Genomic DNA, 20,434 nt, shown 5'->3' with positions numbered 1-20,434 from the left:
TCCTAGGCTCCGCACGCTACTGCAGGGTTGGGGCTGTGTCTGCTTAATTCGGCCTGGCAGGGTGAACCCGGGAAGCGAACATGGAGCCCGGGAAAGCAAGGCCCAAAAGGCACCAGCTCTCCCGCAGCTCTGCTTCCCTGACGCGACTGAAGCCTTGCTGAGGAAGCCGCGGCGAAGTGCTGTTCGCTCCAAGCCAAAGCCTCTGAGAAAGCACAGCATTCGCTGAGAAATGTTCTGCGGGCTCCTGCTGCTTGCCTGAGCCCAGTCTCGCGGCTGGAGAAACCCGCATACAGCGAAAGCCTCTTTGCCTTGTCATCTACACTGGGAAATCACAGCATTCGTTGGGAAATCTGAGTTGTGTTTGTGGATGCTGCTGCTGGTAGCCTGAGCTAGTCTCCACAGCACGGTGAAAGATACCCGCATGGAGCGAAATACTCTTTGCCCTAGCATCCCTTCAGCCTGAGAGAGACGCGTGGTTGCACACGTCTGTCACCGCGCTCCCCAGGAGCAAGTGTGGGGAAGGCGCAGCAGGCCGCCTCCGGAGAAGAGAAGGAGCCCTTGGCCTTGGGGTCGGGAAACGCTCGGGAAGCAGGATAGGCTGCCATGGCACGAACAGCAGGCCGGTAGCAAGACAAGTGTCACCCGCTCCCTGTGCGGAGAGATGGAAGCCAGGATCCTAAGGAGACATGAGAGGACGACTAGGGCAGAGGCGCGTGCTATCCTCTGAGGAAGGAGTCTGGGCAGAAGGCAGGCCTGTCTTGTGCCTCTGGTCCCAATGGGACAGCATCTCCTTGGCCACCTGTCCCAAGGGCAGACTTGGGCTTGCCTCCAGGTGCCATACCCGCAACTCGCAGAAACAACCCCATGGAGAAACGGGCAGTCAGATGCCGTCTTCCACCAAGATGTGGCAGCGATGTGGGTGGCAGGGGGTGTGCCGGGGAAGGAGTGGAGACTGTCCACCACAGTTCCCCATCCAAGAGCACGGTCCCTATGCAGGGATCCTGTCCCCACCTTTCTCCTGTGCTGAAGGCACTGGCCTAGACCCCGAGTCTCCCTGAGCGCCAGAGCAAAAGGCAAAGCCTTACCTACCCCAGGAGATGGTAATAGGCATAGAGTGCTATGCTAGGCCACGCAAGCTGCTGCAGGGCTGTGACTGTGTCTGCTTAGTTCGGCTTAGCAAGGTGAACTCCAGGTGCGATCTGGAGCTCGGGAAAGCAAGGCCCAAGAGGCACCAGCTCTCCCGCAGCTCTTCTTCCCTGAAGCGAACGAAGCCTTGCTGAGGAAGCAGCAGTGAAGTGCGGTTCGCTCCAAGCCCAAAGCCTCTGTGAAAGCACAACATTCGCTGAAAATCAGAGTCGGTACTGTGGGCTGCTGCTGCTCTTTGCCTGAGCCAATCTCACAGTGGGAGAAACCCGCATACAGCGAAAGGCTCTTTGCCAGGGCATCTCCTCTGGGAAAGCACAGCATTCGTTGGGATAACTGAGTTGGGTTTGGGGATACTGCTGCTGCTTGCCTGAGCTAGTCTCCGCAGCACGGTGGAAGATACCCGCATGGAGCGAAATCCTCTTTGCCCTAGCACCCTTCTGCCTGAGAGAGAAGCGTGGTTGCACACGTCTGTCAGCGCGCTCCCCAGGAGCAAATGTGGGGAACGCACAGCACGCCGCCCCCGGAGAAGAGAAGGAGCCCTTGGCCTTGGGGTCGGGAAACGCTCGGGAAGCAGGATAGCCTGCCGTTGCACGAACAGCAGGCCTGTGGCAAGACAAGTCTCACCCGCTCCCTGTGCGGAGAGATGGAGCCTGAATGCTAAGGAGACATGAGGGGACGACTAGGGCAGGGGCGTCAGCTCCACTCTAAGGAAGGAGACTGGGCAGAAGGCAGGCCTGTCCTGTGCCTCTAGTCCCAAGGGGACAGCATCTCCTTGGCCACCTGTCCCAAGGGCAGACTTGGTCTAGCAACCAAGTGCCATACCCGCAACTCGCAGAAACAACTCCATGGAGAAACGGCCAGTCAGATGCCATCTTCCACCATGATGTGGCAGCGATGTGGGCGGCAGGGGGTGTGCCGGGGAAGGAGTGGAGACTGTCCCCCACAGATCCCCATCCAAGTGCACGGGCCGTGTGCAGGGATCCTGTCGCCTAGACGCCGAGTCTGCCTGAGCGCCGGTGTAAAAGGCAAAGCCTTACCTACCCCAGGAGATGGTAATAGGCATAGAGTGCCATGCTAGGCCACGCAAGCTGCTGCAGGGCTGTGACTGTGTCTGCATAGTTCGGCTTAGCATGTTGAAACCCGGGTGTGAACTTGGAGCCCGGGAAAGCAAGGCCCAAGAGGCACCAGCTCTCCCGCGCTTCTTCTTCCCTGCCGCGACAGAGCGAACGACCAAAGCCTTGCTGAGGAAGCAGCAGCGTAGTGCGGTTCGCGCCAAGTTGAAAACCTCTGGGAAAGTATAGCAGTCGCTGGGAAATCAGAGTCGGTTCTGCGGTCTCTTCTGCTGCTTGCCTGAGCCCAGTCTCGCGGTGGGAAAAACCCGCATACAGCGAAACCCCTTTGCCCGGGCATCCCCTCTGGGAAAGCACAGCATTCGTTGGGAAATCAGAATCGGATGTGTGTGATGCTGCAGCTTAATGCCTGAGCTAGTCTCTGCAGCATGGTGGAAGATACCCGCATGGAGCGAAATCCTCTTTGCCCTAGCACCCCTCTGCCTGAGAGAGATGCGCGGTTGCGCCTGTGGAAAGAGCCTTAAGGAAAGGGACACGTCTATCACTGCGCTCCCCAGGAGCATGTCTGTGGAAGGTGCAGCACGCTGCCCAGGGAGAAGAGCAGGAGCCGTTGGCTTTCTGGTCTGGAAATGGTTGCGAAACAGGAGAGCCGGCCCTGGCAGGCACAGCGGCCGGTGGCACTACAAGTGTTACCCGCTCCCTGTGCAGAGAGACGGAAGCCTGTCTGCTACAGAGAGAGGAGGGGATGAGTAGGGCAGGGCGCGTGCTCCACTCTTAGGAAGGAGTCCGGGCAGAAAGCATGCCTGTCCTGAGCCTCTGGGCCCAAGGAGACAGCAGCTCCTTGGGCACCTGTCCCTGGGGCAGACATGCGCTAGCCACCAGGAGCCTACGCTGAACTCGCAGAAACAGCTCCCAGAAATAACAGGGAGTCAGATGCCGTCTTCCTTCAGGATGTGGAATCTTGGAGGTGGTATGAAGTTTAGAGTGATGGGGTGAGGACAGTCCCCGAAAGCTCCCTATTCAGTGCACGGGCGGTGTGCAGGTTTCCTGTCACGTGCCATTCCTGTGGGGAAAGCACTGGGCTAGTCCGCATGAACGCCTGAGCGCCAGGGTAAAAGGCCAAGCGATGCCTACACCGGGAGATGGTAGTGTGCATAGGGTGCCATCCTAGGCTCCGCACGCTACTGCAGGGTTGGGGCCATGTCTGCTAAATTCGGCCTGGCAGGGTGAACCAAGGAGGCGAACATTGAGCCCGGGAAAGCAAGGCCCCAAAGGCACCAGCTCTCCCGCAGCTCTGCTTCCCTGACGCGACTGAAGCCTTGCTGAGGAAGCCGCGGGGAAGTGCTGTTCGCTCCAAGCCAAAACCTCTGAGAAAGCACTGCATTCGCTGAGAAATGTTCTGCGGGCTACTGCTTTTTGCCTGAGCCCAGTCTCGCGCCTGGAGAAACCCGCATACAGCGAAAGCCTCTTTGCCTCGTGATCTACACTGGGAAATCACAGCATTCGTTTGGAAATCTGAGTTGTGTTTGTGGATGCTGCTGCTGCTAGCCTGAGCTAGTCTCCGCAGCACGGTGGAAGATACCCGCATGGAGCGAAATACTCTTTGCCCTAGCATCCCTTCAGCCTGAGAGAGACGCGTGGTTGCACATGTCTGTCACGGCGTTCCCCAGGAGCAAGTGTGGGGAAGGCGCAGCAGGCCGCGTCCGGAGAAGAGAAGGAGCCCTTGGCCTCGGGGTTGGGAAACGCTCGGGAAGCAGGATAGGCTGCCATGGCACGAACAGCAGGCCGGTAGCAAGACAAGTGTCACCCGCTCCCTGTGCGGAGAGATGGAAGCCTGGCTGCTAAGGAGACATGAGGGGACGACTAGGGCAGAGGCGCGTGCTATCCTCTGAGGAAGGAGTCTGGGCAGAAGGCAGGCCTGTCTTGTGCCTCTGGTCCCAATGGGACAGCATCTCCTTGGCCACCTGTCCCAAGGGCAGACTTGGGCTTGCCACCAGGTGCCATACCCGCAACTCGCAGAAACAACCCCATGGAGAAACGGGCAGTCAGATGCCATCTTCCACCAAGATGTGGCAGCGATGTGGGTGGCAGGGGGTGTGCCGGGGAAGGAGTGGAGACTGTCCTCCACAGTTCCTCATCCAAGTGCACGGGCCCTTTGCAGGGATCCTGTCGCCACCTCTCTTTGTGCTGAAGGCACTGGCCTAGACCCCGATTCTCCCTGAGCGCCAGAGCAAAAGGCAAAGCCTTACCTACCCCAGGAGATCGTAATAGGCATAGAGTGCCATGCTAGGCCACGCAAGCTGCTGCAGGGCTGTGACTGTGTCTGCTTAGTTCGGCTTAGCAAGGTGAACCCCGGGTGCGATCTTGGAGCTCGGGAAAGCAAGGCCGAAGAGGCACCAGCTCTCCCGCAGCTCTTCTTCCCTGAAGCGAACGAAGCCTTGCTGAGGAAGCAGCAGTGAAGTGAGGTTCGCCCAAGCCCAAAGCTTCTGTGAAAGCACAACATTCACTGAAAATCAGAGTCGGTACTGTGGGCTGCTGCTGCTGGTTGCCTGAGCCATTCTCACAGTGGGAGAAAACCGCATACAGCGAAAGCTCTTTGCCAGGGCATGTCCTCTGGGAAAGCACAACATTCGTTGGGAAATCAGAGTCGGGTCTGTGGGATGCTGCCTGCTGCTTGCCTCAGCTAGTCTCCACAGCACGGTGGACTAAACCCGCATGGAGCGAAATCCTCTTTGCCTGGGCATCCCCTCTGCCTGAGAGTGAAGCGCGGTGGCACCTGTGGAAAGAGCCTTAAGGAAAGGGACACGTCTGTCACTGCAGAGCGACGGAAGCCTGGCTGCTAAGGAGACACGAGGGGTAGATTAGGGCAGGGGAAAGGGCTTCACTCTGAGGAAGGAGTCTGGGCAGAAAGCATGCCGGTCCTGACCTTTGGGCTCAAGGAGACAGCCGCTCCTTGGCCACCTGTCCGTGGTGGAGACATGGGCTTGCTACCAGGCGCCTACCCTGAACTCGAGAAACAACTCCCAGAAAGAACTGGCCATCAGATGCCTTCTTCCTCCAGGATGTGGAAGCTTGGAGGAGGCATGGGGTTTAAGGGGAAGGAGTGGGGACATCCCCCAAAGCTCCCTATTCAGTGCACAGAGCGGTGTGCAGGGATCCTGTCACCTCTCCTTTCCGGTGGGGAAAGCACTGGCCTAGTCCCCGAGTCCGCCACAGCGCTAGAGTAAAAGGCCTAGCGATGCCTAAACCGGGAGATGGTAGTGTGCATAGAGTGCCACCCTAGGCTATGCACGCTACTTCACGGTTGTGGCTGTGTCTGCTTAGTTCGGCCTGGCAGGGTGAACCCAGGACGCAAACATGGAACCCGGGAAAGCAAAGCCCAAGAGGCACCAGCTCTCCTGCAGCTCTTCTTCCCTAACGGGACTGAAGCCTTGCTGCGGAAGCAGCGGCGAAGTGCTGTTCGCTCCAAGCCAAAGCCTCTGCTAAAGCACAGCATTCGCTGAGAAATGATCTGCGGGCTGCTGCTGCTTGCCTGAGCCCAGTCTCGCGGTGGGAGAAACCCGCATACAGCGAAAGCCTCTTTGCCTGGGCATCTCCCCTGGGAAAGCACAGCATTTGTTGGGAAATGAGAGTTGGGTTTGTGGATGCTGCTGCTGCTTGCCTGAGCTAGTCTCCGCAGCACGGTGGAAGATACCCGCATGGATCGATATACTTTTTCCCTAGTATCCCCTCTGTATGAGAGAGAAGCATGGTCGCACACGTCTGTCACCGCGCTCCCCAGGAGCACATGGGGGAAGGCACAGCACGCCGCCCCCAGAGTAGAGAAGGAGCCTCTGGCCTTAGGGTCGGGAAAATTGAACAGCCACATGCAGAAAAATGAAATTGGGCCATTTCCTTACACCATACATGGAAATAGACTGGAAATGGATGAAGAAGCATAATGTGAGAGGGAATCCATCAAAATCTTTGAGGAGAGAACAGGTAGCAACCTCTTTGACCTCAGCAGCAGCAACTTCTTCCTAGGAACATCGCCAAAGGCAAGGGAAGCAAGGGCAAGAATGAACTCTTGGGATTTCATCAGATCAAAAAGCTTTTGCCCAGCAAAGGAAACAGTTAACAAAGCCAAAAGATGACTGTCAGAAGTTATCTGGGAGAAGATATTTGCAAATGACATACCAGGTAAAGAACCAGTATCCATCCAAAATCTATAAAGAGCTTATCAAACTCAACACCCTAAGAACAAATAATCGAATGAAGAAATGGGCAGAGGACATGAACAGACATTTCTGAAAAAAATACATCCAAATGGCCAACAGACACATGAAAAAATGCTCCACATCACTCGGCATCAGGGAAATACAAATCAAAACCAGAATGAGATACCACCTCACACCTTTCAGAATGGCTAAAATGAACAAGTCAGTCAATGACAGATGCTGGCGAGGATGTGGAGAAAGGGCAACCCTCCTACACTGTACGTGGGAATGCAAGCTGGAGCGACCACTCTGGAAAGCAGCGTGGAGGTGCCTCAAAAAGCTGAAAATAGAACTAGCCCATGACCCAGTGATTGCAGTACTGGGTATATACCCTACAGATACAAACGTGGCATTCTGAAGGGGCACATGCACCCAAATGTTTATAGCAGCAATGTCCACAATAGTTAAACTATGGAAAGAACCTAAATGTCCTTCAACAGATGAATCAATAAATAAGATGTGGTATATATGTACAATGGGATACTCTGCAGCCATCAAAAGAAATGAAATCCTGCTATTTGTGATGACGTGGATGGAACTAGAGGGTATTATGCTTGGCGAAATAAATCAATCTGAGAAAGACAACTATCATATGATCTCCCTGATATGATGAAGTGAGGATGCAACATAGGCGGTTTCGGGCGTACGAAAAGAAAAATAAAAGAAGATGGGATTGGGAGGGAGACAAACCATAAAAGACTGAATCTCACAAAACAGACTGAGGGTTGCTGGGGGGAGGTGTGTTGGGAGAGGATGGTGGGGGTATGGACATTGGGGAGGGCAGGTGCTATGGTGAGTGATGGTGAGTGCTGTAAAATGTGTAAACCTGGTGATTCACAGACCTGTACCCCTAGGGATAAAAACACATTATATGTTTATAAAAATTTTTTAAAAAAATAATTTAAAAAATCCATTAAAGAAAAACCACATATTGCAAGCCCAGAGCTAATCTCATTTTCAATCAAAAAAGTTTGAAAGTTTTCCCCATAAAGATCAGAAAAAAGACAAGTGTGTCCACTTTCACTACTCTCATTTGACATAGTACTGGATGTCCTAGCCAGAGAAACAAGGAACACAAAGAAATAAGAGACTCCAAAAAAAAAAAAAAAAAAAAGGAAGAAGTAAAATTTTCTTTTTTTGGATAACATGAACTTACATGTTAAAAAATCCTAAAAACTTCACAAAAAAAATTTGAATAAACAAATTTAGTAAAGCCGCCAAATACAAGATCAATATATAAAAGACAAGAATTTTGTTTTGTTTCATTTTTTTAATATGGAATTCTTCCCTGTTTTTCATATCATCCAAAGTAAGCAAAAGACAGGAGCATTTTAACACTCTAATGATGAACTACCTGAAAAAATAAAGAAAACAATCTAATTCACAATAGCATCAAAAATAATAAAATACTTAGGAATAGGTTTAACTAAGAAGATGAAAGATCTGTACTCCATAAACTATGACATTGATAAAGAAATTGAAGGAGACACAAATGGAAAGATAGCTCATATTTATGAATGGTAAGAATTAACATTGTTAAAATGTCCATACTACCGAAAACCATCTGTAAATCCAATTCCTATCAAAAATCCAATGTTAGGGGCGCCTGGGTGGCTCAGTGGGTTAAGCCGCTGCCTTCGGCTCAGGTCATGATTCCAGGGTCCTGGGATCGAGCCCCGCATCAGGCTCTCTGCTCAGCAGGAAGCCTGCTTCCTCTTCTCTGTCTGCCTGCCTCTCTGCCTGCTTGTCATCTCTCTCTGTCAAATAAATAAATTAAAAATCTTTAAAAAATCCAATATTATTTTTTACAGAAGTAAGTAAAGAATCCTACAATTTATATGAGACCACAAAAGACAACAAATAATCAAAGCAGTTCTGAGAAAGAATGAAGAAGAGAAATTACACTTCTTGATTTGGAACTATACTACAAAGTCCTCATGCTCAAAACAATAAAGTATACTGGCATAAAAACAGACCAATAAACAAGTAGAACAGAAATAAATCCTTTCATACAGTCACCTAATATTTGACAGGGGCCAACATATGTAATGGGTAAAGATAGTCTGTTCAATAAATGATATTTAAAACTGAATAGTCACATAAACAGTAGGAAACCGGAACCTTATATCACTCATAAGTCTTAACTTGAAGTAGATTAAAGACTTAAAGGTGATGCATGAAACTACATTTCCTAAAGGAAAACATAGGAAAAATTCTCCTTGACATTGGTCTTGCCAATAGTTTTTTGGATACCAGACCAAAAACACAGGAAAAAAAGCAAAAATAAATAAATCGTATTACATCAAACTAAAGTGTCTGCATTGCCAAAAACAAAAGAGAGAGAGAGAGAATGAAAACACAATCCACAGAATGTAAGAAAATACTTACAAATCTTATATCTGAAAAGAGGTTAATAACCAACAGATACAAATAGAAAAAATATATAATTAAAAAAATAGCAAAAGGATCTCAATAGACTTTTTTTTTTTCAAAAAAGTTATATAAATGACCAACAGGAGCATTAAAAAGTGCTCAACGTAAAAAACTCAGGGCAAAGTCATTATGATGTTGTTGTTGTTGTTTACCTCTGAAAAACACAGCAAGATATTACTACCTATTAGAATATATACTACCAGAAATTGAAACTAACAAATTTTGGTAAATATTGGGGAAAATGCACTGTGATAGGCACATAAATTTGTATGGAAAACAGTATGGAGATTATTCATATTATTAAAAGTAAAATTACCATATGATTCAGTAATCCCACTTCTAGGGATATATCTAAAGGAAACGAAGTCACTGTTCAAAGACATATCTGCACTCTTATGTTTATTATCACATTATTAACTCTAAGCAAGAGATGGAAATAACTTCAGTATCCATTAATGGATGAATGAATAAACTAAGTATGGTAAATATATACTATGGAATACTACTTACCCATGAAAAATTAAGAAATACTGCCATACAACAGCATGGATGGATCTTGAAGGTGTTATACTAAGTGAAATATTTCAAAGATTTTATATATTTTTTAAATTTATGTATTATGATATCCCTTACATACAGAATCTGAGGAAAAGGCAAACTAATGGAAACTTAGAGTTGAGTTGACAAGGGGTGAACCTGGGGTGGAGTATGGTGGTCAAAGAGTGCAAACTTGCAACTATAATACGAAAAAGTTCTGGGGATCTAATGTACAGCATGATGATCATAGTTAATAAAATATACATACTTTTTTTTAATTGTGCTTCCCTTTATTAAACTTTGCATATATCACATTCTTACAAGTTGAAAGTTTATAGCAATCTTGTATAAAAGAGGTCTGCTGCCACCATTTTTCTAACAACATTTGTTCATTTTGTGTCTCTCTGTCACATGTTGGAAATCTTGCAATATTTCAAGTTTTTTCATTATTATTGTATTTGTTATGGTGATCTGTGATCAGGAATTATGACCCACTGAAAACTCAGAACTAGTTTACTTAAGGTATATACATTGTTTTTCTTTTAAAACATAATGCTTTTGAACAGTACAGGATAGTGTTTATTTTTTATATGCACTGGGAAACATAATTTTTTATATGCACTGGGAAACCAAAAAAAATAATAATAATTTGACTTAGTTTATTGAGATAATCACTTTATTGAGGCAGTCTGGAACAAAACCCACAAGACCTCTGAAGTTTATCTCTACTATACTATATACATAGAAGTTGCTAAGAGAGTAGATCATAAATTCCCTATGATACATGCATAAAAAACAGTGGCAACTATACGAGATAGTAGATGTATTAACATTTTTATGTAGATTATATTGCAATAAAGATGTATACCGATTTATCAAATTGTACAAAATTTACACAATGTTAAAAGTTTGCAATGTTATAAGAAATCATTTCTTAAATTTCCAAATTATAATATGTCGATTTTTTTTCAATAAAGCTGGCAAAAACCTTTTGTAGAATTAATCTATTTTTCAAAAAAGGAAGTAAGGAAGTAGAAACTGCAACTAACTCTGAAATAATAGAATATAAAATCCATTTTCGTTATATACACTGTGACAAACACTATTACTTAGTTTACAATGAAGGAGTACTTATGAAGCATGAAGGATGGTCTATAAATAAGGCTGAAAGAGCTCAGTTTTAAGGTTCAAATTTAAAATCTTCTTTTGAAATACTAAACTGACCACCCAGTTTTCCAAACATAAATGTCTTAACTGCATGAATTTATTTCATACAACTCTATAATCTAGTTTCATAAGAAAGCAGCATGCAAATTTTGAATAAGACAGACTTGCTTAAGCTTCTTTATGTTCAACAGTAAAGGATACTTCCCTAAAAATAAATAGAAGAAAAATCAGCATATTTATTATGATAATTATTACTCATAATGAGATTCATATTGAATTAGGGAATACATATCCTCAGAGGGGGTAACGTAAAATGAAATTTATTTTGGTAAATGTGTCTATGAATAGTCAATACAATGCCTCAATATAAATGAATATTACCATTTTGAACAATTTAATTACTATTATTAGAATTATTATAAGTATAAAAATAGCTATCATTTTAGCATGGAATATGAGACTCTCATGCTCCATGCTTCATCACATCCACACAACAACTCTGCATAATAAGTATTATCATCACCATTTCATGGGTGAAAAAACTGAGGCTAACACATTTAGATAACTGGTTTATGATTACATGGCTAGTAAAGATGCATCACACTAATTTAGGCTTTATGATTTCAGAATTGTACTCTTTCCACTGCACATTCTATTACTCTGTAAATACTTGGCCTGTTTTCATTTAGTTCTTTAATTTTATTCATGTGGTGATGGCTTAAAGCTTCATTTAAAGGAAGCTTAAAAAATTCATTTAACCAAAAGCTCCCAAGAATTAAAAATGTCATGGATCTAATGTAGACATGGATATCATTAGTTAATGGGTAACTGTATATTTTCCACTCTAGTGAGATAACAATCAGAGTATTTTTCTCAGTTTTAGTCTCTCAGTGTTAAAAAGGACTTTGTTAAAATAGAAATATTTAGACAAAGGTGATCAAAAGTCTGGATCAGGTCACCTTAAGATAAATATTAGGAAACTGAGGAAACAAATGGAGATTTGAACACTGAGCTATGATATAATGAATGGTTTCAAGTATTTAGTAGAGTATAGAAAAGCCCTTTAAAGCCTGGTCTTAGACTAGCATTGCAGCTTCTGGGATATCTGTCCATCTATCCTCTATCTATCTAGATATAAATTTGAAAACTTTTTTAACTTAAAGATTTTGAGAAATAGAACATAATCAGCACCATAGAAGATCTGTTTATGATAACAACCTAGCCCCTCCTCCTAGTTTGTTAATATTCTCTCTTATTTAATGTAACATTGTGCAAATAGACCACTACTGATCTGCCGTTATGAATAAAATAGCTATAATCATCTGTTTGCATATCCTGGTGAAAATATTCATTTAGTTCCATGTTGTATTTCTAGGAATGGACCAAATCTTTATTTTTATTTTTAAGTTTTCTAAATATTGTCCAACTTACCTCAAATGTTTTTATTATGGGCACTTTTATTCTTTCACATTCTTGCAAGACAATTTTACAGTTGCCCAATATGGTAAGTGTGTAATAGTATGTCATTTTAGGTTTTAATTCATTTTTAATATAATTTAATTCCAGATTCATAATAAAGATAAACAGTTTTTACATATGAGTGGCCATTTGGATTACACTTTCTATAAAGTACATGCTCAAATCTTTTGATATCTTAACATTGTGTCATACTGACTTCTTTAATAGTAGATTTTCTGAATGAACTTTTAGCTGTGTAGGTCTTCTCTATTTTATTTAGAACTTGTTTTCATTTCAAAATCTTTATATTTATTTTATTTATATTTATTTATATTTATTTTCATAATCTGCCTTTCCTGTGGGGAAAGCACTGGGCTAGTCCGCATGAACGCATGAGCGACAGAGTAAAAGGCCAAGCGATGCCTACACCGGGAGATGGTAGTGTGCATAGGGTGCCATCCTAGGCTCCGCGCGCTACTGCAGGGTTGGGGCTGTGTCTGCTTAATTCGGCCTGGCAGGGTGAACCCGGGAAGCGAACATGGAGCCTGGGAAAGCAAGGCCCAAAAGGCACCAGCTCTCCCGCAGCTCTGCTTCCCTGACGCGACTGAAGCCTTGCTGAGGAAGCCGCGGCGAAGTGCTGTTCGCTCCAAGCCAAAGCCTCTGAGAAAGCACAGCATTCGCTGAGAAATGTTCTGCGGGCTCCTGCTGCTTGCCTGAGCCCAGTCTCGCGGCTGGAGAAACCCGCATACAGCGAAAGCCTCTTTGCCTTGTCATCTACACTGGGAAATCACAGCATTCGTTGGGAAATCTGAGTTGTGTTTGTGGATGCTGCTGCTGGTAGCCTGAGCTAGTCTCCACAGCACGGTGAAAGATACCCGCATGGAGCGAAATACTCTTTGCCCTAGCATCCCTTCAGCCTGAGAGAGACGCGTGGTTGCACACGTCTGTCACCGCACTCCCCAGGAGCAAGTGTGGGGAAGGCGCAGCAGGCCGCCTCCGGAGAAGAGAAGGAGCCCTTGGCCTTGGGGTCGGGAAACGCTCGGGAAGCAGGATAGGCTGCCATGGCACGAACAGCAGGCCGGTAGCAAGACAAGTGTCACCCGCTCCCTGTGCGGAGAGATGGAAGCCAGGATCCTAAGGAGACATGAGAGGACGACTAGGGCAGAGGCGCGTGCTATCCTCTGAGGAAGGAGTCTGGGCAGAAGGCAGGCCTGTCTTGTGCCTCTGGTCCCAATGGGACAGCATCTCCTTGGCCACCTGTCCCAAGGGCAGACTTGGGCTTGCCTCCAGGTGCCATACCCGCAACTCGCAGAAACAACCCCATGGAGAAACGGGCAGTCAGATGCCGTCTTCCACCAAGATGTGGCAGCGATGTGGGTGGCAGGGGGTGTGCCGGGGAAGGAGTGGAGACTGTCCACCACAGTTCCCCATCCAAGAGCACGGTCCCTATGCAGGGATCCTGTCCCCACCTTTCTCCTGTGCTGAAGGCACTGGCCTAGACCCCGAGTCTCCCTGAGCGCCAGAGCAAAAGGCAAAGCCTTACCTACCCCAGGAGATGGTAATAGGCATAGAGTGCTATGCTAGGCCACGCAAGCTGCTGCAGGGCTGTGACTGTGTCTGCTTAGTTCGGCTTAGCAAGGTGAACTCCAGGTGCGATCTGGAGCTCGGGAAAGCAAGGCCCAAGAGGCACCAGCTCTCCCGCAGCTCTTCTTCCCTGAAGCGAACGAAGCCTTGCTGAGGAAGCAGCAGTGAAGTGCGGTTCGCTCCAAGCCCAAAGCCTCTGTGAAAGCACAACATTCGCTGAAAATCAGAGTCGGTACTGTGGGCTGCTGCTGCTCTTTGCCTGAGCCAATCTCACAGTGGGAGAAACCCGCATACAGCGAAAGGCTCTTTGCCAGGGCATCTCCTCTGGGAAAGCACAGCATTCGTTGGGATAACTGAGTTGGGTTTGGGGATACTGCTGCTGCTTGCCTGAGCTAGTCTCCGCAGCACGGTGGAAGATACCCGCATGGAGCGAAATCCTCTTTGCCCTAGCACCCTTCTGCCTGAGAGAGAAGCGTGGTTGCACACGTCTGTCAGCGCGCTCCCCAGGAGCAAATGTGGGGAACGCACAGCACGCCGCCCCCGGAGAAGAGAAGGAGCCCTTGGCCTTGGGGTCGGGAAACGCTCGGGAAGCAGGATAGCCTGCCGTTGCACGAACAGCAGGCCTGTGGCAAGACAAGTCTCACCCGCTCCCTGTGCGGAGAGATGGAGCCTGAATGCTAAGGAGACATGAGGGGACGACTAGGGCAGGGGCGTCAGCTCCACTCTAAGGAAGGAGACTGGGCAGAAGGCAGGCCTGTCCTGTGCCTCTAGTCCCAAGGGGACAGCATCTCCTTGGCCACCTGTCCCAAGGGCAGACTTGGTCTAGCAACCAAGTGCCATACCCGCAACTCGCAGAAACAACTCCATGGAGAAACGGCCAGTCAGATGCCATCTTCCACCATGATGTGGCAGCGATGTGGGCGGCAGGGGGTGTGCCGGGGAAGGAGTGGAGACTGTCCCCCACAGATCCCCATCCAAGTGCACGGGCCGTGTGCAGGGATCCTGTCGCCTAGACGCCGAGTCTGCCTGAGCGCCGGTGTAAAAGGCAAAGCCTTACCTACCCCAGGAGATGGTAATAGGCATAGAGTGCCATGCTAGGCCACGCAAGCTGCTGCAGGGCTGTGACTGTGTCTGCATAGTTCGGCTTAGCATGTTGAAACCCGGGTGTGAACTTGGAGCCCGGGAAAGCAAGGCCCAAGAGGCACCAGCTCTCCCGCGCTTCTTCTTCCCTGCCGCGACAGAGCGAACGACCAAAGCCTTGCTGAGGAAGCAGCAGCGTAGTGCGGTTCGCGCCAAGTTGAAAACCTCTGGGAAAGTATAGCAGTCGCTGGGAAATCAGAGTCGGTTCTGCGGTCTCTTCTGCTGCTTGCCTGAGCCCAGTCTCGCGGTGGGAAAAACCCGCATACAGCGAAACCCCTTTGCCCGGGCATCCCCTCTGGGAAAGCACAGCATTCGTTGGGAAATCAGAATCGGATGTGTGTGATGCTGCAGCTTAATGCCTGAGCTAGTCTCTGCAGCATGGTGGAAGATACCCGCATGGAGCGAAATCCTCTTTGCCCTAGCACCTCTCTGCCTGAGAGAGATGCGCGGTTGCGCCTGTGGAAAGAGCCTTAAGGAAAGGGACACGTCTATCACTGCGCTCCCCAGGAGCATGTCTGTGGAAGGTGCAGCACGCTGCCCAGGGAGAAGAGCAGGAGCCGTTGGCTTTCTGGTCTGGAAATGGTTGCGAAACAGGAGAGCCGGCCCTGGCAGGCACAGCGGCCGGTGGCACTACAAGTGTTACCCGCTCCCTGTGCAGAGAGACGGAAGCCTGTCTGCTACAGAGAGAGGAGGGGATGAGTAGGGCAGGGCGCGTGCTCCACTCTTAGGAAGGAGTCCGGGCAGAAAGCATGCCTGTCCTGAGCCTCTGGGCCCAAGGAGACAGCAGCTCCTTGGGCACCTGTCCCTGGGGCAGACATGCGCTAGCCACCAGGAGCCTACGCTGAACTCGCAGAAACAGCTCCCAGAAATAACAGGGAGTCAGATGCCGTCTTCCTTCAGGATGTGGAATCTTGGAGGTGGTATGAAGTTTAGAGTGATGGGGTGAGGACAGTCCCCGAAAGCTCCCTATTCAGTGCACGGGCGGTGTGCAGGTTTCCTGTCACGTGCCATTCCTGTGGGGAAAGCACTGGGCTAGTCCGCATGAACGCCTGAGCGCCAGGGTAAAAGGCCAAGCGATGCCTACACCGGGAGATGGTAGTGTGCATAGGGTGCCATCCTAGGCTCCGCACGCTACTGCAGGGTTGGGGCCATGTCTGCTAAATTCGGCCTGGCAGGGTGAACCAAGGAGGCGAACATTGAGCCCGGGAAAGCAAGGCCCCAAAGGCACCAGCTCTCCCGCAGCTCTGCTTCCCTGACGCGACTGAAGCCTTGCTGAGGAAGCCGCGGGGAAGTGCTGTTCGCTCCAAGCCAAAACCTCTGAGAAAGCACTGCATTCGCTGAGAAATGTTCTGCGGGCTACTGCTTTTTGCCTGAGCCCAGTCTCGCGCCTGGAGAAACCCGCATACAGCGAAAGCCTCTTTGCCTCGTGATCTACACTGGGAAATCACAGCATTCGTTTGGAAATCTGAGTTGTGTTTGTGGATGCTGCTGCTGCTAGCCTGAGCTAGTCTCCGCAGCACGGTGGAAGATACCCGCATGGAGCGAAATACTCTTTGCCCTAGCATCCCTTCAGCCTGAGAGAGACGCGTGGTTGCACATGTCTGTCACGGCGTTCCCCAGGAGCAAGTGTGGGGAAGGCGCAGCAGGCCGCGTCCGGAGAAGAGAAGGAGCCCTTGGCCTCGGGGTTGGGAAACGCTCGGGAAGCAGGATAGGCTGCCATGGCACGAACAGCAGGCCGGTAGCAAGACAAGTGTCACCCGCTCCCTGTGCGGAGAGATGGAAGCCTGGCTGCTAAGGAGACATGAGGGGACGACTAGGGCAGAGGCGCGTGCTATCCTCTGAGGAAGGAGTCTGGGCAGAAGGCAGGCCTGTCTTGTGCCTCTGGTCCCAATGGGACAGCATCTCCTTGGCCACCTGTCCCAAGGGCAGACTTGGGCTTGCCACCAGGTGCCATACCCGCAACTCGCAGAAACAACCCCATGGAGAAACGGGCATCTTCCACCAAGATGTGGCAGCGATGTGGGTGGCAGGGGGTGTGCCGGGGAAGGAGTGGAGACTGTCCTCCACAGTTCCTCATCCAAGTGCACGGGCCCTTTGCAGGGATCCTGTCGCCACCTCTCTTTGTGCTGAAGGCACTGGCCTAGACCCCGATTCTCCCTGAGCGCCAGAGCAAAAGGCAAAGCCTTACCTACCCCAGGAGATCGTAATAGGCATAGAGTGCCATGCTAGGCCACGCAAGCTGCTGCAGGGCTGTGACTGTGTCTGCTTAGTTCGGCTTAGCAAGGTGAACCCCGAGTGCGATCTTGGAGCTCGGGAAAGCAAGGCCGAAGAGGCACCAGCTCTCCCGCAGCTCTTCTTCCCTGAAGCGAACGAAGCCTTGCTGAGGAAGCAGCAGTGAAGTGAGGTTCGCCCAAGCCCAAAGCTTCTGTGAAAGCACAACATTCACTGAAAATCAGAGTCGGTACTGTGGGCTGCTGCTGCTGGTTGCCTGAGCCATTCTCACAGTGGGAGAAAACCGCATACAGCGAAGGCTCTTTGCCAGGGCATGTCCTCTGGGAAAGCACAGCATTCGTTGGGAAATCAGAGTCGGGTCTGTGGGATGCTGCCTGCTGCTTGCCTCAGCTAGTCTCCACAGCACGGTGGACTAAACCCGCATGGAGCGAAATCCTCTTTGCCTGGGCATCCCCTCTGCCTGAGAGTGAAGCGCGGTGGCACCTGTGGAAAGAGCCTTAAGGAAAGGGACACGTCTGTCACTGCAGAGCGACGGAAGCCTGGCTGCTAAGGAGACACGAGGGGTAGATTAGGGCAGGGGAAAGGGCTTCACTCTGAGGAAGGAGTCTGGGCAGAAAGCATGCCGGTCCTGACCTTTGGGCTCAAGGAGACAGCCGCTCCTTGGCCACCTGTCCGTGGTGGAGACATGGGCTTGCTACCAGGCGCCTACCCTGAACTCGAGAAACAACTCCCAGAAAGAACTGGCCATCAGATGCCTTCTTCCTCCAGGATGTGGAAGCTTGGAGGAGGCATGGGGTTTAAGGGGAAGGAGTGGGGACATCCCCCAAAGCTCCCTATTCAGTGCACAGAGCGGTGTGCAGGGATCCTGTCACCTCTCCTTTCCGGTGGGGAAAGCACTGGCCTAGTCCCCGAGTCCGCCACAGCGCTAGAGTAAAAGGCCTAGCGATGCCTAAACCGGGAGATGGTAGTGTGCATAGAGTGCCACCCTAGGCTATGCACGCTACTTCACGGTTGTGGCTGTGTCTGCTTAGTTCGGCCTGGCAGGGTGAACCCAGGACGCAAACATGGAACCCGGGAAAGCAAAGCCCAAGAGGCACCAGCTCTCCTGCAGCTCTTCTTCCCTAACGGGACTGAAGCCTTGCTGCGGAAGCAGCGGCGAAGTGCTGTTCGCTCCAAGCCAAAGCCTCTGCTAAAGCACAGCATTCGCTGAGAAATGATCTGCGGGCTGCTGCTGCTTGCCTGAGCCCAGTCTCGCGGTGGGAGAAACCCGCATACAGCGAAAGCCTCTTTGCCTGGGCATCTCCCCTGGGAAAGCACAGCATTTGTTGGGAAATCAGAGTTGGGTTTGTGGATGCTGCTGCTGCTTGCCTGAGCTAGTCTCCGCAGCACGGTGGAAGATACCCGCATGGATCGATATACTTTTTCCCTAGTATCCCCTCTGTATGAGAGAGAAGCATGGTCGCACACGTCTGTCACCGCGCTCCCCAGGAGCACATGGGGGAAGGCACAGCACGCCGCCCCCAGAGTAGAGAAGGAGCCTCTGGCCTTAGGGTCGGGAAAATTGAACAGCCACATGCAGAAAAATGAAATTGGGCCATTTCCTTACACCATACATGAAAATAGACTGGAAATGGATGAAGAAGCATAATGTGAGAGGGAATCCATCAAAATCTTTGAGGAGAGAACAGGTAGCAACCTCTTTGACCTCAGCAGCAGCAACTTCTTCCTAGGAACATCGCCAAAGGCAAGGGAAGCAAGGGCAAGAATGAACTCTTGGGATTTCATCAGATCAAAAAGCTTTTGCCCAGCAAAGGAAACAGTTAACAAAGCCAAAAGATGACTGTCAGAAGTTATCTGGGAGAAGATATTTGCAAATGACATACCAGGTAAAGAACCAGTATCCATCCAAAATCTATAAAGAGCTTATCAAACTCAACACCCTAAGAACAAATAATCGAATGAAGAAATGGGCAGAGGACATGAACAGACATTTCTGCAAAAAATACATCCAAATGGCCAACAGACACATGAAAAAATGCTCCACATCACTCGGCATCAGGGAAATACAAATCAAAACCAGAATGAGATACCACCTCACACCTTTCAGAATGGCTAAAATGAACAAGTCAGTCAATGACAGATGCTGGCGAGGATGTGGAGAAAGGGCAACCCTCCTACACTGTACGTGGGAATGCAAGCTGGAGCGACCACTCTGGAAAGCAGCGTGGAGGTGCCTCAAAAAGCTGAAAATAGAACTAGCCCATGACCCAGTGATTGCAGTACTGGGTATATACCCTACAGATACAAACGTGGCATTCTGAAGGGGCACATGCACCCAAATGTTTATAGCAGCAATGTCCACAATAGTTAAACTATGGAAAGAACCTAAATGTCCTTCAACAGATGAATCAATAAATAAGATGTGGTATATATGTACAATGGGATACTCTGCAGCCATCAAAAGAAATGAAATCCTGCTATTTGTGATGACGTGGATGGAACTAGAGGGTATTATGCTTGGCGAAATAAATCAATCTGAGAAAGACAACTATCGTATGATCTCCCTGATATGATGAAGTGAGGATGCAACATAGGCGGTTTCGGGCGTACGAAAAGAAAAATAAAAGAAGATGGGATTGGGAGGGAGACAAACCATAAAAGACTGAATCTCACAAAACAGACTGAGGGTTGCTGGGGGGAGGTGTGTTGGGAGAGGATGGTGGGGGTATGGACATTGGGGAGGGCAGGTGCTATGGTGAGTGATGGTGAGTGCTGTAAAATGTGTAAACCTGGTGATTCACAGACCTGTACCCCTAGGGATAAAAACACATTATATGTTTATAAAAATTTTTTAAAAAAATAATTTAAAAAATCCATTAAAGAAAAACCACATATTGCAAGCCCAGAGCTAATCTCATTTTCAATCAAAAAAGTTTGAAAGTTTTCCCCATAAAGATCAGAAAAAAGACAAGTGTGTCCACTTTCACTACTCTCATTTGACATAGTACTGGATGTCCTAGCCAGAGAAACAAGGAACACAAAGAAATAAGAGACTCCAAAAAAAAAAAAAAAAAAAAGGAAGAAGTAAAATTTTCTTTTTTTGGATAACATGAACTTACATGTTAAAAAATCCTAAAAACTTCACAAAAAAAATTTGAATAAACAAATTTAGTAAAGCCGCCAAATACAAGATCAATATATAAAAGACAAGAATTTTGTTTTGTTTCATTTTTTTAATATGGAATTCTTCCCTGTTTTTCATATCATCCAAAGTAAGCAAAAGACAGGAGCATTTTAACACTCTAATGATGAACTACCTGAAAAAATAAAGAAAACAATCTAATTCACAATAGCATCAAAAATAATAAAATACTTAGGAATAGGTTTAACTAAGAAGATGAAAGATCTGTA

Source organism: Mustela nivalis, assembly GCF_964662115.1.
Source record: "Mustela nivalis genome assembly, chromosome: 8".
NCBI classification, from domain to species: domain Eukaryota; kingdom Metazoa; phylum Chordata; class Mammalia; order Carnivora; family Mustelidae; genus Mustela; species Mustela nivalis.
The sequence above is the reverse complement of the archived record's forward strand: the minus strand, read 5'-3'. Positions refer to the sequence as shown.